General features: G+C 34.8%; 2 long non-coding RNA genes across 2 annotated transcripts; one reads left to right on the top strand and one right to left on the bottom strand.

The window, feature by feature from the left end:
• Positions 1 to 612: 612 nt before the first annotated feature.
• On the top strand, positions 613 to 2,644 carry LOC127833512 (uncharacterized). Its single transcript, XR_008027454.1, has 3 exons — positions 613 to 757; positions 1,157 to 1,218; positions 2,585 to 2,644. It is a non-coding gene; the product is annotated as an uncharacterized LOC127833512 (long non-coding RNA).
• Positions 2,645 to 2,711: 67 nt separating this feature from the next.
• On the bottom strand, positions 2,712 to 5,797 carry LOC127833511 (uncharacterized). Its single transcript, XR_008027452.1, has 4 exons — positions 5,171 to 5,797; positions 4,421 to 4,492; positions 3,901 to 4,028; positions 2,712 to 3,158 (listed from the first exon to the last, which is right to left on the bottom strand). It is a non-coding gene; the product is annotated as an uncharacterized LOC127833511 (long non-coding RNA).
• Positions 5,798 to 24,323: the final 18,526 nt, after the last annotated feature.

Below are 24,323 nucleotides of genomic sequence, written 5' to 3'. Positions count from 1 at the left end.
AAGTGCTTTGCATTGACCCTTCAAGCGGTGACCAAATCTTTATTCATCTCGGTGTGGATGTTGTTTCGTATTGTGCCGTTCTATTTACGCAATTTGTCACTTTCCATAATTAAAAGGACCACAAACTTGTGTATAATAAGAATGCAATACTGCTGAACCAGCTGAAGTTTCACTTCTTTATATTGATGGTAAACATTTTTTATGGTAAAACTGTTATTACTTGTTAATCTATCTGCAGTAAATGCAATTGTTTAAGCACACGCGACTCTGTGATGTTGCTTGAATATTCGATAAGTTTGTCATGCTATCTCTTATCTGTTGATTATCTAATACCCCATGGGGCGTTTATGGCGATTACGCGTAGATGAAGGTACATAGAGCTACTTTAAAGTGTGTGTGCGCGTGTGTGTGTATGTGCGGTCGTGTGTATGCGCCTGTGTGTGTATGTGTGTACATGGTGTCTATGGAGGAGATAATGAGAATGCTCCCCGAGTAGGAAGCGAACTCACGAAATCCCGATCGCTAGGCAGACACCTCATCACCTACACCACCGGGATAGTATATTCGAATGCCTACTGTTATGTGTATATTTATTTTTGGCATAGAATTTACTTTATTACCCAGTGTACATAGCTTTAGAATTAATTTTCAATTGTAAACACAAACCTGAAAACTATCACTCAATTTCAGAGTGAACAGCATTTGATTGTGTAGCCCCAAGATAGAAAAAGTTATCAAGAAATGGACAGACGTTAAGGTATATTAACTAATGAAATATCATGACCCTTACTTACTGACTTACTCTTACCACAACATGATTATAAAAAATTCACAAAGTCAGTCACATGTAAGATTTAAAAAATGAAAGCTAGACTGGGAGCAAAAGGTTAATTTTGTACTTTTAATTATACATAAAAACATTTATAATGAATTTGCACGGAATAATCATTAGGAATAATCATTGTTGTGTTTGTGTGTTTGCTGTTTTCAATTGACACATTCCAGTCCAGTTCATGTATGTAAATATTTTTTAACATATTCTGACATAATATTTACCATTATTATTTCTTATATTTAGGTATTTGGTATCCATTCATCACTTTTTTCGTTCAACTGTGGAATGTTTGAATTTTAACACTATGTACTTTCTTTACAGACGCACAACAACCATGTGTGAATGATGAGATCTCGTCCATCACATCAGTTGAATTAAAGTTGGTAAGATAATTAATCAAGTACACAGTATAAAGTTAGCTCATTTATTCGTGTAGGTGTGTCAATGTTACAAAACACATAAAATAAATAAACAACGTTATCATAATCACAAATTAATTATGTGACATAAATATCGTTATTTATGAAGTTACTTGGTTACAGATACATTTCACATTGTAATAAATGCATAATATCAAAATATCTTTGTCATTGAATGTACATGTTTGTATGTATGACAGCTCATAAAGATCGATTGTCCATATTATTAATGAATATTTATCGTTAGATACAAGTAATTTTGCAAAATACCAAAATAAAAACATTGCATATACTTACATATGAGTCCGGTTCTGTGAAAAGGGGGGTTTAATGCATGTGCATAAAGTGTCATACGAGATTAGCATGTACAGTCCGCACAGGCTAATCAGGGACAACTTTCTGCCTAAACTGTTTTTTGCTATAGAGTCTATCTTAAAACGAAACATATAATAAAAGCGGAAAGTGTCGTCCCTGATTGGCCTTGCGGACTGCACATGCTTATCTGGTACGACACTTTACGCACATGCATTAAACCCCATTTTATCAGAGCGCGACTCATATTTAAAGTTATTATGGTGATTTATTTAATACATGTTATTTAAAAACAAGAAACCGTCGGAGACGGGTTATGCTCCCCAAAGGTTTTTTTGTCACAATATTGCACTATTTATTCAGATAAAAGGAAACGTTTTGAGGGCACAGTAGTTGGGGGGGGGGGGCAATAATTTTTTTATAGACAATTTCAAAGGGCCATAACTCTGTGAAAAATCATTCGACCAGAACCCGCTGATAATATGCACATCTCCTCTTGGTCGTGAAGCTTCCCATAAAGTTTCATTGAATTCCGGTCATTAGTTGCTGAGAAATAGCCCGGACAAGAATTGCACTATATGTACAGTTAATGGAAAATTTCAAAGGGCCATAATTCTGTGAAAAATCATCCGACCAGAACCCACTGATAATATGCACATCTCCTCTTGATAGTGAAGCTTCCCATAAAGTTTCTTGAATTCCGGTCATTAGTTTCTGAGAAATAGCCCGGACAAAAATTGTGCACGGACGGACAGACGCACGGACAGACGAAGCGGCGACTATATGCTCCCCTCAAAATAAATTTTGGGGGAGCATAAAAAAGGTAAATCACATTTCACAATACCAATTGTAAAAATCAATTGAATATTAATATTTTTTTAGTAATTACAAAAAAGTTATTGTTTTTTTTACATACACTTGTAGAAAATAAATTAACGAGTATACATAAGCTAAATTAACATATTGGATTACTTATGTTATTTTACGAGTCATATTCATTCGTATATAATCATTATAGGAAATTCGCGAAACAGTGCATGTGAGGCCCAGACAGATGAGCCTGTAAGAAAAAAAAGATGTGAGTTCCTTGAAAATTAAAGATTAACTTATGAAGTGTAGATCATGAATGTGTAATAATGTTGTCAATATCCACACTTTTACAAAGATGTTGATAACACTTGACCGAAATGAAGCAGCTCATAGACAAGAAATCATTAACTTATTAAGTTATTATGTATCATTAGCAGAAACATTATGACCATCTTTCATCAACAAAGAGTCAAATATTGAATATTAACACATGTCGCCAAACATAGACAGACCACAATGACTCACCTATAGCACTTCGTGCACATGTTAGCATAAAACAGCAACTACATAAATAAGTTAACGATGTGTTGTCCATATAAGCTGCATATTAGTCTTGTTGTGGACTGTGCACAACGTCATCCACTTCCTGTGCCTCAGTAAGTTGTTCAGGCAGTTGCACCTGCTAATCTATGCATAAGTTGTGCAGGCGCATTCATGCAGCCACTGCTTGACAGCACTCATCGAGTCTCATGAATAAATAACCGCCAGTTTTATGTAGACACCTGTCAATAGAGAATAACAATCAATATTAACTAGTGATTTCATTACAATATCCAATTTATTATCAATACTAATGATTATTATGCATTTTATTTAATTGATGAACATCTTCAGATATTAATTAAATTTAAGACTAAAATGGGTAAAGAAATAAATTCATAAAACAAAATTTGCAATAATCTACGGCATCCATTTTTATCAACACATGCACGTGCATATGAAAGCAACTTTAAAATCTGTATCAAATGTTTTTTTAACTACATGTGTCTCCTTCACTGATGCCCCCATGTCACGTTCAGATATACAAACAAGTCCATCAGTCATTAAAATACAAATTTCTTCAGTACAAACAACTTGTGTATATATGCTAAAAAACTTGAAAACAAATAACAAAACAAATTTAATAACACATTTGTGTACAGCTGCAATTAATTAACACATTAAGGTCATTCAGCAGTTGCTGTTATGCAAAATCCATCCACAGATGAACAGACAGACACAGAGGAGGAACAGGTGCAATGCTTAAGGCTTTCCACGCTATACGTTTTCTAACATGTTATGATGTAGATGTGACGATTACAATTATGCTCTTAAGAGTATTAAAGGCATAAAGCAACACACTTTTCATACAATATTTTGTGGGGAGATTTATTTTGTGCTTATTAAATGGTGTCTTATGTTGATTAACTGAATGGGTTTAACTGTTTTGAACTTAATAAACATACATGTAGTAAGTTTACATACCTAAATCTACTCTTTGGCAGTCCAAAAGCCCTCTCAACCACAATACACTTGACTGGTCATTGTTGTACCTATTGTTATTAGCCGGAGTTCCCCAGTAGGTGTCCCGTGTGGTTTTCTTCCAGAAAAGTCTAATAACAAATTGATAATAAGCTAAGTTTAAGTTGGAACAATCATTAGTTAAACCGTTTATGAAGGTAGCTATAGGATGCTCCCAAGCTTAACGCAATCTTAAATTCATGTAAATTATAAAATTAACATTGATATGCATATTTTATGTGTTGATACAGTGTGTACACACATACAGAAATATAATTGAATCTTTTATGTTGTTGAAAGAAATTAAAAGTAAAATTATGTATGCACATTAAACACATTATATTTTAGTAATGTGCAATGCATTGATGTAAAAAAATATAATATTTGCATCATCATAACAGTAGTATTCCACTTTTTCCTAACCAATATTAGCCATAGTCCCTCTAACGGTATATCCATAATTGCACATTATTTACTGTCATACCTTCAAACCACGGACAAAGACAGAGGCGTCGTGTGTGTTGACCCAAACCATTTTGACGCAATCTCAATGAACCTGCAAATAAACTATACTTTAATACGTGAAATGTGTTTCACCAACTTTGTTGAATGATTAGGGCATCTATTTAATTAACATGTTTTATGATTTAACACTATTAGTTAAGCCACTTTTGACTGACAAGTGACATTGTACAGTTAGTCCAAATAATTAGACGTAAGCTACCCCGCTCACGACCTCATATTTAGATGTAAATCGACCTCATATTTATAGGAGTAATTGTACAGTGTGATACAGGGTCATTAAAATAACATTGCCATTGGGCAAGAGCGTAACTCAATCAGAATATAACTTTGCTACCTTGCATCTAACCGTGCAGTGTGAGATTTATATTGCTCATCTTCTGTATGTTTTACTGTACAATTCATAAATCTAATTTTGACAGAACATTGATAATATTGGGATTGCAAAGTTTATGACTTATAATCGCTGGGGCAGATATTGCAGACATTATTTATTAGATATAAAAAAACTTCAAAACTTTATGCGCAAAAGGTATATCAGTATATTGCGTCGACAACAAACTTGTATGGCAACGTCCGAAATGTGAAATATCCGAATTCTAGTTCACTCGTTAACATTCAATATTTAATGACAAATGAACTGTTTTACTTCAAAAGAAACCATAAAACATTTGTTTTGATAAAAATTGAACAAAGATGACTAAATACTTACCTATTTAACGAATTAATTATCCTAACATCACAAATTTCATTTCCCATGGACGTTGTTGTTGTTGGACGTTTAATGCAGAGAATGATATAACGAATATATTTAACGTTATCAAACATAAATACGTCCAATAGTATCAATATTTCTCCATCACGGAGATCGCTAAATCCTTTCTTTCTCGAAACATTCTCATCTCTCTTGGTTGACCAACGTCTAAGTCGCGTGCGGCCGCCATGATTATGAAGGTTTACGAACGCTAAGAGTGGTTTTACGCTAAGATCTGTTGATAAAACGGCCTCCAGAACTTGATGTTTTCCGGAGAGATCAAAAGAATGCTCGAACAGTGGGGCTGGATTCCATGACCTCCCGGTTGCTATGCTGACACCGCTTCAACTACGCCATGGCGATCACAAGATTCAATCACGACCAAATTAAAGACTAGCTAAAGAAACTTCAGCGTACAGTATATATAGTATTGACAAAGTCGCGCCAGTCAAAAATCATAAAAAGCGACATTTAAAGTTATGGTAGCCAGAACTAATTAAAGACATGCTAATGACTAACATATCAAAGATCCTTTTCTGGGTAGAATCAGTACTTGGAGGCCGTTTTATCAACAGATCTTACCTTAGCGGATCTGATCTTAAATCCTTCACATACGATTTCATTTACGATCCGCTAGTCTAATACCCGTTTTATGAACGCTGTCGTAAGTATCGAGAAGCAGCGAAGATTTTAGCTAAGCGTACGATCTGGAATATCGCGAACCAGTCGAAAAACTTCATCGTATATCACACGATTTCCCGCGTTTATGTCAAAAAAGCAAGAAGGCCGACAAAGCAAACGGAGGCAAGTAGCAAATGATAGTGATGATTTACTTATGATAGTAGTAAATATATTCACTCATGTCTTCAAATATTTTAGCGTTTGTGTCTGTCAATTTGTCACGTAATTGATACTGATTTTTTATTTAAATTCATGGTGTTAATTTACACCAAATAATAAAAATGTTTGTATGCATTCATGCATTTATTTTCTTGTTATAACGAAATCATATTTTCGCGCGTATGGCACTGTCACTGTCAGCCTTTTAATTGACAAATCTTTAGTGTGCGTTAATATCATAAAGTTTTATTTTTGTGGTAGAAAAATATTCGAGTACATTCGAGTTTTTAATCAATACATTATTCATATGCCTTAGATTTGAAGAAAATATTTTATTTTCATAATTAAGTGTTTGTTTTTAGAGTAAATGTATCTCCCTTTTCAAGTTATATTTTCATCTTATGAATTTCCTCTTCTTTCCTTATATATTTATCTATTCTGAGTATATAAGGATGAGTACTGTGTATTTATTTTCGGCATACAATTTACTTTATTACCCAGTGTAAATAGCGTTAGAATAGATTTTTAATTGTAAACATGAATCTGAAAACTATCTCTCAATTTCAGAGTGAACTACATTGGCTTGTATAGCTGCAAGATAGACACAGTTATCAAGAAATGGACGGACATTATTCATTAAGGTATATTAACTCATTAAATCTCATGACTCTTATCTACTCTTAACAATATTATAGAAAAATTCACAATGTCAGTCACATGTAAGATTTAACAAGATGTGTTTGAGAAACACAATGTCCCCTATATATGACCTTGACCTTGTGAAGGATGACCTTGACCTTGTGAAAGATGACCTTGAAAAACGCCATTTGATTAGCATATTAAAGTAAAATTTGTGTGAAAAACACAAAAGGACTGATACGCATTTTTATAATATGAAAAAAATATTTTTAAAACGTGTGTTGTGTATTCAGATCAACAGGTAATCAATAGGTAGATTTAAGATTATAATGGTAATTTTAAAATTATAAATAAAAAATTATCTTACAGATGAATTGTGTCCCTAAAATTTCTGCAAAAAATAAATTTCGGCAAAGACCTTTTTTCATTTTTCTTACCTTTCAATACCCGTATATATGAACATATCTTTACCACGAAGCAAGGTATTCACGCGTTCGCGATTATGACACGTGTATTGTTGATTGTCATCACCCGCCCGCGGTAATGTACCTGTCAATTATGTTGTTAATTCATCGGTCTCATTTATATTGATAATCCCTAAATTCTTGAGTAATTTAACCTGGGAATCTTTAATTGTCGATATGATCTTAGCCTTTGCTTCTTTTTATAAATATAAAGGAAAGTATGACATGAGACAGATGTGCCGATATCCAATAGTCTTGCTTTATGATAATATAGTCACTGAACAAAGATGTAAAAAAAAAACATCATCAAATAAAAATTATTACTTTTCAGAATATGCCTGCAATAGACGTATATAAGGTCAGGTATAAGGCAAAAAACCGCTGAACGATGGTTATCAAACAATGCCGAACCTTAAATTCATATTATGAATTGATTTCATTTATATTACCATATATCATATAATATTTTAGTTTGATAGGGCGAGTCGTTATATATGTGGGGCGAGTCGTTATACACGTGGGGCGAGTCGTTATAAAAAGTGGGGCGAGTCGTTGTGGGGCGAGTCGTTAAGGAGGCGAGTCGTTACATTACCGGATGACATATGCCCCCTTTCTCCACATTTTTCGAAACCTAAACGCAAACTTTAAAGTTTAAGTGTGACGGAATTTCAGACAGAGGAACGGACGGAAAGATGGACAGAGCAATCACTATATGCCACCCTACCTGGGGCATAAAAATGAAGGACTGTACTGGTAATGTGTAATATCTGGATTTATCTGTATTGCGAAACAAATGGTCAGCCTCATGCTAGGAAAACTGGGCGTAATGCATGTGTGTTAAGTGTCATCCCAGATACGCCTGTGCAATCCACACGGGCTTATCAAGGAGGACACTTTCCGCTGTTTATGGAATTTTTTGTTTATATAAAGTCTTCGAGAGAGTGTCTCATATGACCGATTCTAAGAACACAAGACAGTACCCAATAATGTCCACAGCCGTTGCAAGTTCCTCATCTGCCTGGATGTTGGTTGCTGTTGGTTCCCAGAGACCATCTGCTGCCACTATCTGTGTCCGATCCAGACCCGCATTGTCCAACATTTTTCTCACGGTCTGTGTGACATAGTGTTCAAAATAAGTCATATGGAACTCTTCCTGAGTACGCTTTTTTACAAAAACAGTTCAAGAGCATATTATTTTGCCAGTACTGACAACTGCCATACTTGAATAAAAGGTAAGGTGAGAATGGCTTTCAGTTTTGCGGCTGGATCAGAAATCAAGTTAAAGAAGTACACATATATTTGAGCCTCGCTCTAGGAAAACTGGGCTTGAGGCATGTGCATAAAGTGTTGTCCCAGATAAGCCTATGCAGTCCACACAGACTAATCAGGGATGACACTTTCTGCCTTAGCTTGATTATTGCTTAAAAAAACTTCCTTTTACCTTTGACCTTGAAGGATTACCTTAACCTTGACATTTTACCACTCAAAATGTGCAGCTCCATGACATACACATGCATGCCAAATATCAAGTTGCTATCTTCAATATTGCAAAAGTTATCAAACTTGAACCAAATTTAAAGTTTTGGGACAGACAGACGGAATGAAAGACAGGCCAAAAACAATATACCCCCTCTTATCCGAAGAAGGGGGCATAAAAATATTATTAAAGGGGAAAGCGTTCCTCTAATGGGACGACACTTTACGCACATCCATTAAGCCCAGTTCTCCCAAAGCAAGGCTCATATGTTTTTACAACTTTTCTACATGTACAAGACTATAAAAGGCTAGACCCATAGGGGCAGCTATATTGAGATGTTCGCAAGCAGGCTCTGCAAAATTATTGCTAAAAAGCAAAGAGACAAAATAGTTATGGAAACACAAATACAACAAGACTATTTACCTTTTTTATTTTGAATTGTATGGTCGCTCATTCCATATATGAAATAATAGTAAAACTCACTGGAGGACTTGATGACACAGACACATTAATTTGGCAGATTAAAAAAGAAGAATAGTTACTCATCAAACATGTTTAGTGACTCAATATGTGTTTTGTTTAATGCTGCAATATGCAGTATTAACAAAAACCTGAGGTTTAAGTTAGAATTTCCTGGTATTGTTAACACAGGCTTTGACGTGGAATGGCTGAAATGTAGTTTAAAGAAATTGTTTTAAGAAGATGCTTTTATATCAGCAAAAAAGTCAATGGTTACATTCTACTATTTCAAACCACATAAATGTACCATATATTTTATGGCCCCATACCTACCACTACATAGTCCATGGTGGGATTGTAGTATTTCCTGGCACCCTGGATTAACTTGACAACGTAAAAGTCCCAATTCCGGGTCATTGTAGGGGTCCCTTGCTCCGTTCCCTACCCATGCAGGGAATGCCCACGGTAGGCAATACAGCATGATGTCCGGATTTCTCTGGAAAAAATAAAATACTAAGAAATCATTTTAATTTGTGGGATATTACGTTTGGTTGATTTTGTGGGTTGATTGATCTGTGAATTTAAGATCCTAATGAATAAAACGGGTATGTTTATTTTTTGTAACTACTGAATAACTTATGAAACACATTAATATCCAATCTAATTCACATACACATCTGCATTTGTTTTGAAATCCGGATAAATCCAGCTACTTCTGCACATTTCTCTGGAATTTTTTAATAGTTTGTAAAAACACTTTTTAACATTTAACTGCAGTTTCAAAATATTTAAGAATACTTTTAACCAAAGGTATCAAATGTTCATTAAAATTCAAAGTGAAATGATTTTAAATAAATCAGAGTTCTCAGTTTCAAATTCCCACCTTTTTTGCCTCTACCATGAGTCACCATTCATAGCCTCTCTGATAATTATCCTCCCAGGGATAGTGCATGTGGGATGCTTCTGTACCGTCTGCATGAAAAATAGAATATCAACTCATCAGCTAAATAAATAAGGCTAGTTCCATGACATAGGTGAATAAGAGCTGTTTGAAAACAGTAGTGTAAACAAGATTGTTGAAGACCTGCTAAAAAGGTTGAACAGGGAACACTTTGGGACAAAATCTGGTCATCTATTAGTTTCACCTTTCTTACAGTAAGTCCATATGAAACATTAAAATAAATACACTTTTAAAACTTTGAACAAAAATAAAGGGTGTCCATAGAAATCTTGCCACCACTCGCACACAAATTGACTGGTAACTGTAAGAACAGTAAGATTAAAGTATTCTATGGTATCAAGCATGGACACAGTCGTATCACGTCTTTTCAAGACAAGGAACCTGTTACAAAAGTATGATACTTAGTGATTTGAAAATGGGTAAAGCCTATCAGGTGGGTGAGTATTTCTGGTATAAAATTTGGATAAAGCAAAGTTTAAGTTGCCAATTTTATCAGGAAATAGGAATTTTAAATCCCTGCCCTCAATGTCTAATTTTCAATGCATCAAAACACCAAATCTTTGCTTATTGTCCAATAATACCAAATAATACCAATATTTCATTAATTGAACCTTGTTCTGGGATAATTGAGCTTAATGCATGTGCATAAAGTGTTGTCCCAGATTTTCTGTTCAGACTGCACAGGCTAATCAGGGAAAACACTTATCGCTTTTATGGATTTTTTTCGTTTTAAAGGAGTCTCTTCTAAACCACCCCCTGTACGTCGATAATCCAAATTGAGTTGGATAACTCAAACTGAAGACAAAAATGTCGGCCGAAACTGAAACTGAAAGGTAGGTGATTATTATATCATTTCTGCTAATTTAGTAACTATAAGGACATATATAATTGTTCTACACATGTGATAATGAATGTCAGCCACACATTTGAGTTTTGAGTTTTGATTTAATAGTTTTCTAGTAAAAAACGATAAATTTGTCTTCAGAAAATGCTAATTTTCATGAAATGCGACCTATGCGTTGAATTATTCACACGTTAATTGACAAAAAAGCGAACGAAACTGTAACAGAGATATGCCAAATTATAACATGAATGTCATTTAAAGTTTTACATTTTTATCACCTAGTGTGTTTCTGTGTTAAAAGCATGTGTTTGCAGGACGGGTATAAAGGTTTATGGATAAATCTAAACTTATATGAACATTTCTGTGGATAATAACCAAACTCAAAATAGTTTGGAATTATCCATACACTAGTTAGGTCATTATCCAATTTGTATATTCTTGACCAAAACAAATACGAATATATTGCATTTTCGAGGATTTACGCCAATCAAATTTTGTACATAAATATATGAAAGGTTAATTCATAAGTCAAAGCATTAAAACACGAAACACATTCGATTATAATTGTTTTTGGCCTAAAACTTTCGACAATTTCATTAACTTTTTCCAGATTTTCAAACATATTCATTTTATTTCGGCGTAGTTGTTTTTAATTGTTATGGGTTTATAAGCGCATTGTATCAGGCAAATAACATTTTATCAAAAAGAAACGTTTATTTTGTCACAACTTACCTTAAATAAACGTGTTCTTAGAAATAAATGACCGGAGTCTTTATTTATGTCGCCTTTGTTTTCTTCAGTTTGAATTATCCTACTCAGTTTGGATTATCGACGTACAGGGGGTGTAAACACAAATCCAGTCTAGGCGGAAAGTGTCGTCACTGATCTGGGACGACTGTTCATAAACATGCATTAAGCCCTGTTTTCCCAGAGTAAGTCTCAAATGCTTGTTAATTGTCCAATAAAGAATACCAAATCCATCAATATTTCTTTCATTTTGAAAAATGTTATTTCGATTAAAAAAGTTAACTCCAATGTGCTTTATGCATCTACCCGTATCTCCACCTTTAAAATCTGCAAGGACGCTCCAAACTCCGGCTGAAACATGGAAGCCAAAAAAGAATGGAATAACTTTTTGATCTGGTCCATTAGTCAAAACATTTTTTGATGTTCAAGTGGCGTAGTCGATTTGGTGTCCATCAAGCGACCATGAGGTCGAGGTTACCATCCCCACTTTGGGAGCGTTTATAACATCTCCCAAAAATACACCAAATACTGGTTCTACCCAGGAAGCTGAATGCAGAGCATATCAATAAGCCTAAAGCTATCGATGGAATCTAGCTTAATTAAATAAATAGGTTTAACCTTAACTATGACATTTTTCTGAATTATCAAGTATTTTTTTGTTCTTCGTAAAGCATTTGAACACACATTTCAACAGACGTGATACCCTACCTTTAAGAGATAATCATACATCAAACATTTTTGCTTTTACTTTTTGCCAATTTAAAGTAAGTTGATACTAAAATTCCCAATTAAATGGCCATACAACCCAAATGAGGAGCAAAACCTGGTGATATACAGAAAAATTCTGACAATTAAAGTTACAAAACTCTTTCCATAAATGTGCTGAGGAAAGGGTGTGGGTGAACTTTCAGTTCTCTCGGTGAACGTTTACGGACTCTCACAGGAGAAGCAGCAATCATCTAGATTGGTAAATATTATTGCTTCTTATGACATTTGCTTTCTGTATGAAACATGGACTAATTCTAATAGCAACATTTCTTTAAATGGCTACACAACACACATTTTTTTATAGACAATTTCAAAACTGTAAAGCTAGAAGGAATAGTGGAGGTATTATTTTGTTATATACAGATCATTTGAAAGTTGGCATTAAGTTAGTTAAAATCATCATGACACTATTATTCGGATAAAATTAGATCACATGTGTTTTAATACTGTTGAGGATGTTTATTTGTGCGGGGCATATATTTGGGGTGAGGAATCTCCGGCCAATAATTTTGTTAAAATTGATTTGTTTGATACAATTGAAAATGATGTTTCTGTATTTAATTCGCTCGGATGTTAAGTTGTATGTGGCGATCTTAACAGTAGGGTAGGTAATAAATGCGAATTTATCTCGCAAGATTTTGTAAACCTTTTGATGACCCTGACTATGATCCTGATTGTACACCCGTACGGGCCTCTGTATATACTGTTTTGAATAGTCACGGTTTAAACTGATAGATCTTTGCAAATCTACGTCACTACGTATTGTGAATGGTCGTATATTTAAAACTAACAACTACACGTTTTGTTTGAATAACGGTTGTTCTGTCATCGATTATCTTTTATTGAATGAACGTCATTTTTCACTGATCAATGATTTTCCTATTGAACCATTTAATGAATGGAGTGACCACGCACCGTTGCGTTTTTCATTAGTATGCCCAAAACCTGTTCAGAACGATAATACACAGTACGAAATTAAATTCAAGTGGAACGGTGAAAACACGGAGCGCTTCCGTTCAGGCATTATTGTATGTTTACCACGTTTTAATACTATTGTTCGAAGTATTGATACATTATCTAGGAAATCTATTAAAAAACTGTTGAAGATTTTTCTGAAATTATTAGATCTGTGGCCAATCCATTGTTTTCCAAGTGCTATTTTGTAAATAACAAGCCTTATGTCTCTAAGAAAAGGGTTTTAAAAAACGCTGATTGGTTTAACGATGAATGTAACTCTTCGCTTTTAATGGAACGTAAATCTACCTATACAAAAATAATGAGGAAATATAAAAATGTTAGTTATAGGGAAAAATAAAAAAGAAATTGAACGATTGAAAAAATGTAAACCCAAAGAAATTTGGAAATATTTTTAAAGTAAACCCACATTTAGCTTTTTAAAGGAGTTTATGGAAAGGGGTTTTATCCTCTGTATAACACTTGCTTTTTTCTTAATATTTTGTTATGTATTTTTTATTTTCATTCATTTTCATTTTATGTGATTCAATTGATAGATGGAATTATCAAATTCCAAAGCAGGGTATTTATCATACAAAGAAACATGAAATTCCCGTGGTAACTAAATTTACATTTATAATGATATAAAAATTTAACATTTCGTAACCATATCAGCTTTAATCTCTTTTCAGTCGAATAAAACTTTACTGCCATGTCATGTGGTGAATTAAAAAATAACATTTTTTGGTGTCAATATGATACCATTAACAACTCTGTAATATAATTTTGATATCACATACCACATCAATTATGTTAATTCGTTTAGGATAGGTGGGTTTATTTCAGTTGGATAGCATATATTCAGGTGTTCAGTAGCCAGGTAGGCGCCTTGCATATCATTAAAAGCGGGATAGCACCTTAAAATGTCACATTCAAATGAAATATCACTTTTCACATAGTTTATAGTCACAATGAAACATGTTGTCTATATTTGTGTACTTGGTATTGCAGGGTATGTTTGTATCACCTGTAGTGATAGCTCTATTCTGTTTACCCTCTGTATACAAAAAACGATCTTAATGAGAAAAGACAGAAACAAACATGTACGGGTATTATTTCTGTAATGCCTTTCTATAATGGACAAAGAAATCTTGATATAATACTCTTAGTTTTCGTTTTTGTTTGTATTCAGTGTACTTATTGCAAATGCTAAACCAGGAAATATGAATAAAAGTATGTTTTCATATAACCTTGAAACCAGTGTTGAAAAAGCGAATGTTTTTTTTTAATTTAGGACAATTTTTTAGTCTGTGTAGCCCTTATTTCACTAAAATGGACATTTTTTATTTTCAATAATCAGATTTTTCTTGTGATCAGATCGCATCAAAGAGTCGAAAAATTGTCAATAGGTCAAACTAAGGATATCTGAGGTGAGATTCGATTTGTTAACTTATAATATGATTTGAAAAAATCTCAACAAGATGCTATGCAAACTATTTGTAATTTACTGATATTTTAGTCATAAATCACAGTGTATTAGAATTTATCATACCACCACATTGATATCTGCATGATTTAACGTTGCCTGATATATTTTTAGCTCACGTGAGCACAACGTGCTCATGGTGAGCTATTGTGATCACCTTTTGTCTGTCGTGCGTCCGTCGTCATCATTTGCCTTGTGAACACTATAGAGGCCTCATTTATTGTCCGATCTTCATGAAACTTGATGGCAACATTTGTCCCAATGATACCTCGATCGAGTTTGAAACTGGGTCATGCTGGGTCAAAAACTAGGTCACTAGGTCAAAAAAAGAAAAACCTTGTGAACACTGTAGAAGTCACATTTGATGCCCAATCTTCATGTAACTTTGTCAAAATTTTTGTCATAATGATATTTTGGTTGAGTTCAAAAATGGTTCTGGTCCATTGAAAAACATGGTCGACAGGGGGCGGGGCAGTATTCCTTAAATGGCTATATAGAAACCTTGTGAACACTCTAGAAGTCACAATTTTTACCCAATCATCATGAAACTTGGTCAAAGCATTAGTTTTATTGATATCTCGGACAAGTTCGAAAATGGTCCAGATCGGTGAAAAAACATGGCCGCCAGGTGGCGGGGCAGTTTTCTCTATATGTATATAGTGAAAACATGTGAACGCTCTAGAGTCACATTTTTGGTCCAATCTTCATGAAATTTGGTCAGAACATTTATTTCCTAGATACGACGGTTGAGTTTGAAAATGGTTAGGATCAGTAAAAAAACATGGCTGCTAGGGGGCAGGGCAGTTTTGCTTATATGGCTATATATAGCTAAACCTTGTTAACACTCTAGGAGTCACATAAATAGTCCAATCTTCATGAAACTTGGTCTGAACATTTGTTTATGATAGCTAGGCTGAGTTTGAAAATGGTTTCGGTCTGTTGAAAAATATGGCCGCCAGGGGGCGGGGCAGCTTTGCTTATATGGCTAAAGTGAAACCTTGCTAACAGTCTAGAAGTAACATTTATAGCCCAATCTTCATGGAACTTGGTCCGAAGATATGTTGTATTGATAGCTTGGCTGAGTTCAAAAATGGTTACGGTTTGTTGAAAAACATGGCCGCCAGGGTAGCAGCAGTTTTCATAATGTGACTATATTAAAACCATGTTAACACTCTAGTTGTAATGTGGATGTTGGTGCACAATGATGATGATGATGATGATGATGATGATGATGATGATGATGATGATGATGATGATGATGATGATGATGATGATGATGATGAAGATGATGATGGAGATGATGATGATGATGATGATGATGATGATGATGATGATGATGATGATGATGATGATGATGATGATGATGATGATGATGATGATGATGATGATTATGATGATACCGGTAATGGATTCAGAAACATTAATGTCAAACCCAAATATCTAATTATAATTATTGCATTACTCAAATTAATTATTGCCATTACTTATGATTGTTATCTATATCTTTGCAGAAATTTAACATAGTGGTAAAACCAATAAAACAACAAGAAGTGTTACATATGAATCTTATTTGACTTTTCATTCACTTATCCTAGGCTACTCTCTATAAAACTCATTTATACCTGTGCCTGCATTGTTGCCAGGTGGTAATACTCCTGGAAATTGACCCACATTAACTGGTCACTTTCATCAAAGACCTTTGTGTTGATGTCAGAGGGAAACCATTCATAAGATACATAAGACATTACAACTTGAAATGTTTTACCCCTACAATTTTCAGTTAGTCAGTAGTTTGTGTGTGATTATGAAAGATTTTTGATTTTAGCAGGTTTTATTGTTGTTTCAATTGGAAATATCAATGCAAGGTGAGTCCTAAAATTGTTCCAGTTGTTTAAAACACCTTGTCAAAAATGTGAACAATTTGGTAGTAAAAAAACAACAACTTATCACATCTTTTAAGAAGCACAAACAACTGTGAAGAAAAGTTGATTTGCGTTTGTTTTTGCAAAAATAATATATTTATGCTTCAGATTTTTTTTGCATTTAAATTACAAATAGTTTGATAGTTGTTTTGATATGATACGTTTTCAAACGTCTTATGTGTGTTTACTTCTATATTTGCACACTTTAATAACTATAAGAAAGATCAAGTGACGTGTTGTACTATAAAAGAAGATCAGTATTGAATTTCTAGTAGCTGTACATATTCTCATACTCATTTACTTTTTTATAACTGACTTTGATATATGAAAACAATTCAACATATTTTATTTTATTACTCAAAAACTATTTTATAAAAACACAATACATTTGTGTTCAGTCGCAACGGGTAACAACTGTCTATTTTAAAACATTTAAACACACACACACAAAACTACTGATAATGCATATATGTATATATCTGCCGAAACAGCAAACCTCTTCTTTTCACAAAACAACGTTAACAACTCTTGTTTCCTGGATACGACGGTTGAGTTCAAAAATGGTTTTGATCCATCTAGTAACATGACCGCCAGTGTGTGTGTGGGGGGGGGGGGGGGTAATTTTCCTTATATTTCCTTATATTTATATACTGAAAAAGCCTGTGAACACTCTAAAAGTCACATGTTTTGGCCAATCATCATGAAACTTGGTCAAAACATTGGTTTTATTGATAGGTCGGATGAGTTTGAAAATGGTCGTGATCAGTGGGAAAACATTGCCGACAGGGGATGGGGCAGATTTAACAAAAACAACAATTTGATACCAAAATGTAATATATTTTAAACCCAAAATGCAACACAAACAGCAAAAAACATTTTTTACAAATATTAAGTGCGCATGCTAATGATGTCATTATTAACACGTCAAACGACAAAAGTCATATTCTTTCCAGCTAAGTAAACCACAGCTTTTTAGCGTTGTTTCATTATTTCTTTAAAATCGGTGAAGTAGAGGAATGATAAACAGTAAAACAGGTCTTAAACTCTTAGCTAAATGTTTAATGTTTAACATAAAAAAAGCTCTTACAATCTTAGTTTTAGTCCAATATCCATGAAACTTGTTAAGAACATTAATTTTGTTCTAATTATATTTCAGCTGAGTTTCAAAAAGGTTCCGGTTGGTTGAAAAACATGGCCTCCAGCACTAAACCATGGCAGATTTGCAAAGCCTCTGACAAAGCATTAGATGGTTTACGTGGGTAATGTCTTTGACATATCTTTCTTTTCTTTTTTATTTGAGACATCTTCAGAAACAACGATAATTTTTTGTAAAAATGGTTGAGTGCATGAGTGCGCATTTGTGTGTCTGTTATTGATGTGTGTTTGTGTTCGGGTTTGTACAGACAGTAACTACATCATTCAGCATGCAATTTTAAAATTAATAATTACAAAAGACCATCATTAGGAGGCGGTGTTTAACATGTAACACCTGTCTACCTTACTTAAAGGTCAAGGGCACACTTACAGGTGGAAGGTAAAATTTGTCCAAACTGTTACTTTGTCATAAATGGAGCAATAACTGACAACAAATGTTCACCAGTTTGTGTTAAGACCCATGTTCCCGGCTCAAAGTCAGACTAAGAGGTCAATGGTCAATCCAAACTGATACTTCTATAGTAATTATGCACTTCCTAAATAACTTGTCAAATTTGTTTACCAGTTACATGTAGAAACCTCTTTCATGTTCCCTTTAAGGTTCAGGTTAAGGTAACACTTAGATGTCAGTTGTCATATTTGAGCATTATACAGCTTGGCGAAACTTAAAAATGGTCACGCATAAGGCATGTCTCCCTAATGATAATTACAGCGTATTATTTTCAGGTTTGCAGAAATGATATATTTCGATGTCAGATAGATCATGTGATATTGCTTATTTAAACAAAGTCATTTCAACATGCAATTTCAGCTAAGTAACCAGTTTATGTGATTTGCATATTAATAGCGTGTTCATGTCAACTTGTCAGTGTTATAGTTTATTGAAAGTGTATTCCATATTCCTTTTTATTCACTTGTTTGAGGAATGGCTGAAATAAGGAAACATCAGACTTAATCCAAAGCATAATGTTTTATGGAAAACATAAATATGATGTAGTTTTTTTCATGGGTAAATAAATAAAACACAAAATTGTTGCATTTCACTGATATTGTTCTAAACCTTCTCACTTCATTTACTTTGTACAATAACCCTTTTTAAACCTAAGTTAGTAACAGATCACTTCGAGTATACATAATACACAATGATTAAGGATATACAGCAAATCACAATTACAAACTTAATGAGTCGTAATTACTATACATTTTAATATAGCAACACTATTTTTTTTTGAAGACCGTAGCATCAGTTCAGTGCGTTAGGAACGCGCGCTACTTTCTTCCGCCTTCATTCCATAATTACTTTCGTTTTTAAACAATTTTTTTTCTATCGTATACAGAATTCTATTCTCCTAAGCTAGATGTAATTTTTAAAACTGAACTCCAAATATAAACGCTACAAATTGGTATTAAGTACGAACATGTCAACCGTAAATCTAGATTCTAAAATTGAATTTGAATATTATTATAGTTCAGTATAAAAAGCAAATGCAATACTTAAAATAGCCGAATTAGTCTAATTTATAAATAAGATGTTGAACGCGCCGAAGTTGAGTGTATTGTGAACCGAATGTCGTTGTAGATACATTTAGTAAATAACTGCACACTGTGAATGAAAAAAAAAATGTCACGTGACCACAAAAGTCAACGTCAGTAGTCATTTTATGACAACAAACAGCCGCGCAAGGTAGGTTTCTAGATTCTAAAACTCCAAAACGGTATGATATTTGCAAAAGTTAAAGTTATAACTCGCCGGGCTGCCGAAATCAGAAGAAAAACTTAATATATATTTATATATCTGTTTACTACGTAACGTAAGCTTTCTAATGATATATAATTTGTCAAAATCGGCCTAGAAATGAAACTATAATTTAACAAAAGACGCGAGTGCGTACATCAAAATGTATATCCTCGGCGCTTCGCTGTACGCTAATTGTTAAAGATCGATAGCCACAACACGGTAAAACGCGCGGTGGTAAAACATAAAATGTGTATTTCTTGTGTTTAACTCGCTATAAATCCATTAATATACTAAAAGTTATATTTTTTTTAAAGAAGAATTAATTAGCAACAAGATAACGTATAAACCAATAAAATCGGATGAATAGTTTTTGCATAAGATTGAATTTACTACAGTAAGGGTCAAATACTCGATTCATCTCCTATCAATATACACTCCGTGCTGAATGTAAGCGTCATCGCGTTACGATAATAATTCCAAAGAGAAAATACCTAAAATGAGCAAAGCATTTTGGATCGAAGCTTTTGTATCGTAAATTTGACGAATTTGCGTAAAAGTCAAATTGGTTGCGTTTTCAATACGCATGATATTGTATTTCTTTGCATTTTTAAACATTTTAATAGGGTGAAAGACGCAGATACGCAGCTTATCTGGGGTACTGAGAACTGGTTAACAGACATGATATTTTGGATAATTGTAAAAGTTAGGACAGCAGATACATGTATGGGGAGAACGAGAAACGTAAACAATGTTAACCACAGGTGGTTAGCGTGTGGCTATGATATTAATTAGTGAAAACATCATTTTCAATGATACATAATCATATTATAACGAAAAATTAACTTTTATGGAAGGGAGGATATTTTCACCCGGTAAGCACCTTTGTATTTATATTTTTTTTAATGAATACGCCGTTTCGGCTCTCCGGTGTTTGTGCTTCCCTCGGTTTTTTGTTTCAAGATCGTAGACGTCGGAGTAAAAAGTTTTTGAAGGAAAACCGTCAACAAATCTGTTGTGTCCTTACGGGGGGCGACACGAATTACCTAATTCTACCCAAATCTACCGAAATCTTCCCAAATTGACCGAAATCTACCAAAATCTACATATATATATATGCGCAAAATAATTATTTTACATCATGTTTGGGTGATGGGCACTATTGTTTTGTGTAATGCTTCATTTTTACGCGTGACAATATTTTATTTGCAAATAAAATTACTTTTAATAAATATAGGTTACACACCACTTACAAATTGATTTCTGTTCTGGCCACTTGGATCCAATTTCCGATACCCAATATATTTTGGTCATAAATGTTGTCGTTGTAGTATATGTTACCGTCCTGAAGATTTGTTTCACATTTTAAAGTTCACTTGTTTGTTGCCATACTTAACATTTTCCACAATAAACTCGAACTGTCTGCCTACATGTATTCCACTACCAAAATCTTACAATATCTTCCCGTCATTGACCCAAATCTACACAAAATACGTACAAATAATTATTTTACATCACGTTTGTGAGATGGGCACTATTGTTTTTTTTTTTATTCTTCATCTTTACTCGGCACGATAAGTAATTTTCCACATGCAGGTGGTAAGCGTGTTTCTATGATACCTTGTTACATATATATTGAATTTTTTTTTTCAAAAAAGTTAATTGTTCGTTATAATTTGATTATTTATCATTCAAAATTATGTTTTCACTAATTAATATAATAGCCACACGCTATCCACCTGTGTAATTCCCCGATCAACATCAAATATAGGTTACACACCACTTCGCTAATTGATTTCTGTTCGGGCTACCCAATAAATTGTGGTCATACATGTTATCGCTGTAGTATAAGTTATTGTCCTTTAGATCAAACGTGTTTTACATTATTATGTTTATTTGTTTGTTGCCGTATTCACAAGTGTTAACAATCAACTCAAACTGCCTGCCCATTCAACTACCTTAATCAACCCAAATCTTACCAAATCTACCCAAAATTGACCTAAATCTACACAAAGTTAAAAAATCATGTTTGTGTGACGAGCACTTTTATTTCTAAATGCTTCATCTTAACTCGTGACAATATGTAATTACCTAATAAGAAATTACTTGAATAAATATGGGTTACACACCACGTACAAGTTGATTTATTTTCTGACTACTCTGCGTCTGAATAAATTGTGGTCATGCATGCTATCGTTGTAGTATATGTTATTGTCCTTTAGATCAAACTTGATTTAAACTTTTTATGTTTATTTGTTTGTTGCCATACTATCCAATTTCAAAAATCAACTCGAACTGTCTGCCTATTCAACTACTTAAATCTACCAAAATCCTCCAAAATCGCCCAAAATATACACAATTTGTAAAAGTAATTAGTTTACATCATGTTTGTGTGATGGGCACTATTGTTGTTTTAATGCTTCATCTAACACAATTGATTCTCCCTCTGCTTTTCAAGGCATATGTCACTACTTATGACATGTACCATAAGGGCTTGGGACCTTCTTGCTTTTATATAAGCAAAACACAAAAGAATTAATCACTGTGTAATGCTAAATAAAGGCTAGGCAGCATTAAGATGTTTTTTTCATTGTTACTTTCACAGTTGATATTTATAGTCCAAAGCACAGAACCGGAAGATTAAGCTTCTTGTTGTACTGTCTCCGGAACTCCCCTGCCTGCTCAGCCTCCAGCTTCCTCTTCCTGTAGTGCTTTGTAGAGTACGGCAAGTAAGGTTCTGCTGGGACTGAAATCGACGAAGTCAGTGCCAGGTCAGGAGCGGGAGCAGTCACAAATCGAACTAATGATGCCGGTGCAACGGGCACCGGCACTTCTGGCTTGAACTTATCTGTTGGAATAATTCGCCTAAAACAGGTGCGGTATGACAGCTTCATGTTGTACTGTCTCCGGAACTCCCCTGCCTGTTCAGCCTCCAGCTTCCTCTTCCTGTAGTGCTTTGTAGAGTACGGCAAAAAAGGTTCTGCTGGGACTGAAATCGACGAAGTCAGTGCCAGGTCAGGGGCGGGAGTAGTCACAAATCGTACTAATGGTGCCGGTGCAACAGGCACCGTCACTTCTTGCTTGGACTTCTGTTGGATGAATTCGTCTATTACAGTTGCGGTATGGCAACTTCTTGTTGTACTGTCTCCGGAAGTACCACAGGTCAGGTTCTGCTGGAACTGAAATCGACGAAGTCAGTGCCAGGTCAGGGGCGGAAGCAGTCGCAATGCAATGGGCACAGATAATTTTGGCTTGAAACTTTCGTCCGTCAATCCATTCCTTCGTTCCTCCGTGCGTCTGTTCGTTCTTCCGTTCGTTTCTCCGTTATGCCGTTTGTACGTTCGTGCGGACGCTTGTTCGTCGGTCCGTTCGTTCGTCCCTTCGTCCGTACGTTTTCGTTCGCCCTTCCGTTGGTCCATACTTTTCGGTCGTCAGCCATGTCCTTCGTTTGTTCGTCCGTTCGATCGTCCGTTACTTCGCGCGTCCGTCCGTTCGTTCCTTCGTTCTGCCGTTCGTTCGTCTGTCCTTCGTTCCTTCGTCCGTTCGTTCGTTCGCACGTCAGTCGTTCGGGACGGTCATGCGTCCGCTCCTTCGTCCGCCCGTTCCTCCGTTCGTTCGTCCGTTCTTTCGTTCGTCCGTTCCTTCGTTCGTCCGTTCGTTCCTTTGTTATGCCGTTTGTACGTCCGTCCGCTCGTTCGACGCTTTCTTAATCCGTTCATTCGTTCGTCAGTCGGCCCATACGTGCGTCCGTTCGTTCTTTCCTTTGTCCGTCCATCCGTTCGTTCGTTCAACCGTCCGTTCCTTCGTTCGTTCCTTCGTGCGTCCGTCCGTTCGTTCCTTCGTTATACCGTTTGTTCGTCCGTCCGTTCGTTCGTCCCTTTCTCAATCCGTTCATTTGTTCGTTCGTTCGTTCTTCTGTCGGTCCTAACGTTCTTCCGTTCCTTCGTCCGTCCGTCCGTTCGTTCGTCCCTTCGTCCGTCCGTTCGTTCGTCCGCCCGTTTGTTCGTTCGTCCCTCATTCGTCCGTTCGTCCCTTCTACCGTTCGTCCGTCTGTTTGTTTGTTCGTCCGTCCTTCCGTCCGTTCGTCAATATACAATAATAAAATAGTGGAATAAACATTATTTTGAGTTAATGTATTTTCCCGGTATCGAATGTCTTTACCGAAATTATTTTGCGCTTCTTGCCAGGTTTTGCGCAAACAGACCAGAGTTTTATTATTAAACAGTAAACAGTGACTTCTCTAAAATACAAATTTTAAATTAATGTTTCATTCATAATAAGCTTTATAAACGGTTATATTGTAAACAGACAATACATGTGCAATTTTGCATGTTAATATGTCATCACTTTTCAAATGACCTGCACGGCGCCTTGAGATCTACTGAACACCTGTGTGTCATTAAAGCATACATTAGATAAATAATCCCTCAAAAACAGGTATGCGAAAATATGCATCATAAATAATTTACATGCTCATCATATGTGCATTGTTATAAAAAATAAGTATTTTTTAACCTGCCTTTGGCATTTGACTAATTTCAATTTAATACTGAATATACATCCTCATTGGTCACTAAAGTGCTAAATAAAAACAGGGTTGTCGATCGTATTACAAATATTTACATTTCAGCACAGAAATTTAGACATGCCTGGTATTGAA

This window comes from Dreissena polymorpha, chromosome 6 (assembly GCF_020536995.1).
Source record: "Dreissena polymorpha isolate Duluth1 chromosome 6, UMN_Dpol_1.0, whole genome shotgun sequence".
NCBI classification, from domain to species: domain Eukaryota; kingdom Metazoa; phylum Mollusca; class Bivalvia; order Myida; family Dreissenidae; genus Dreissena; species Dreissena polymorpha.
The sequence above is the reverse complement of the archived record's forward strand: the minus strand, read 5'-3'. Positions and strand labels throughout refer to the sequence as shown.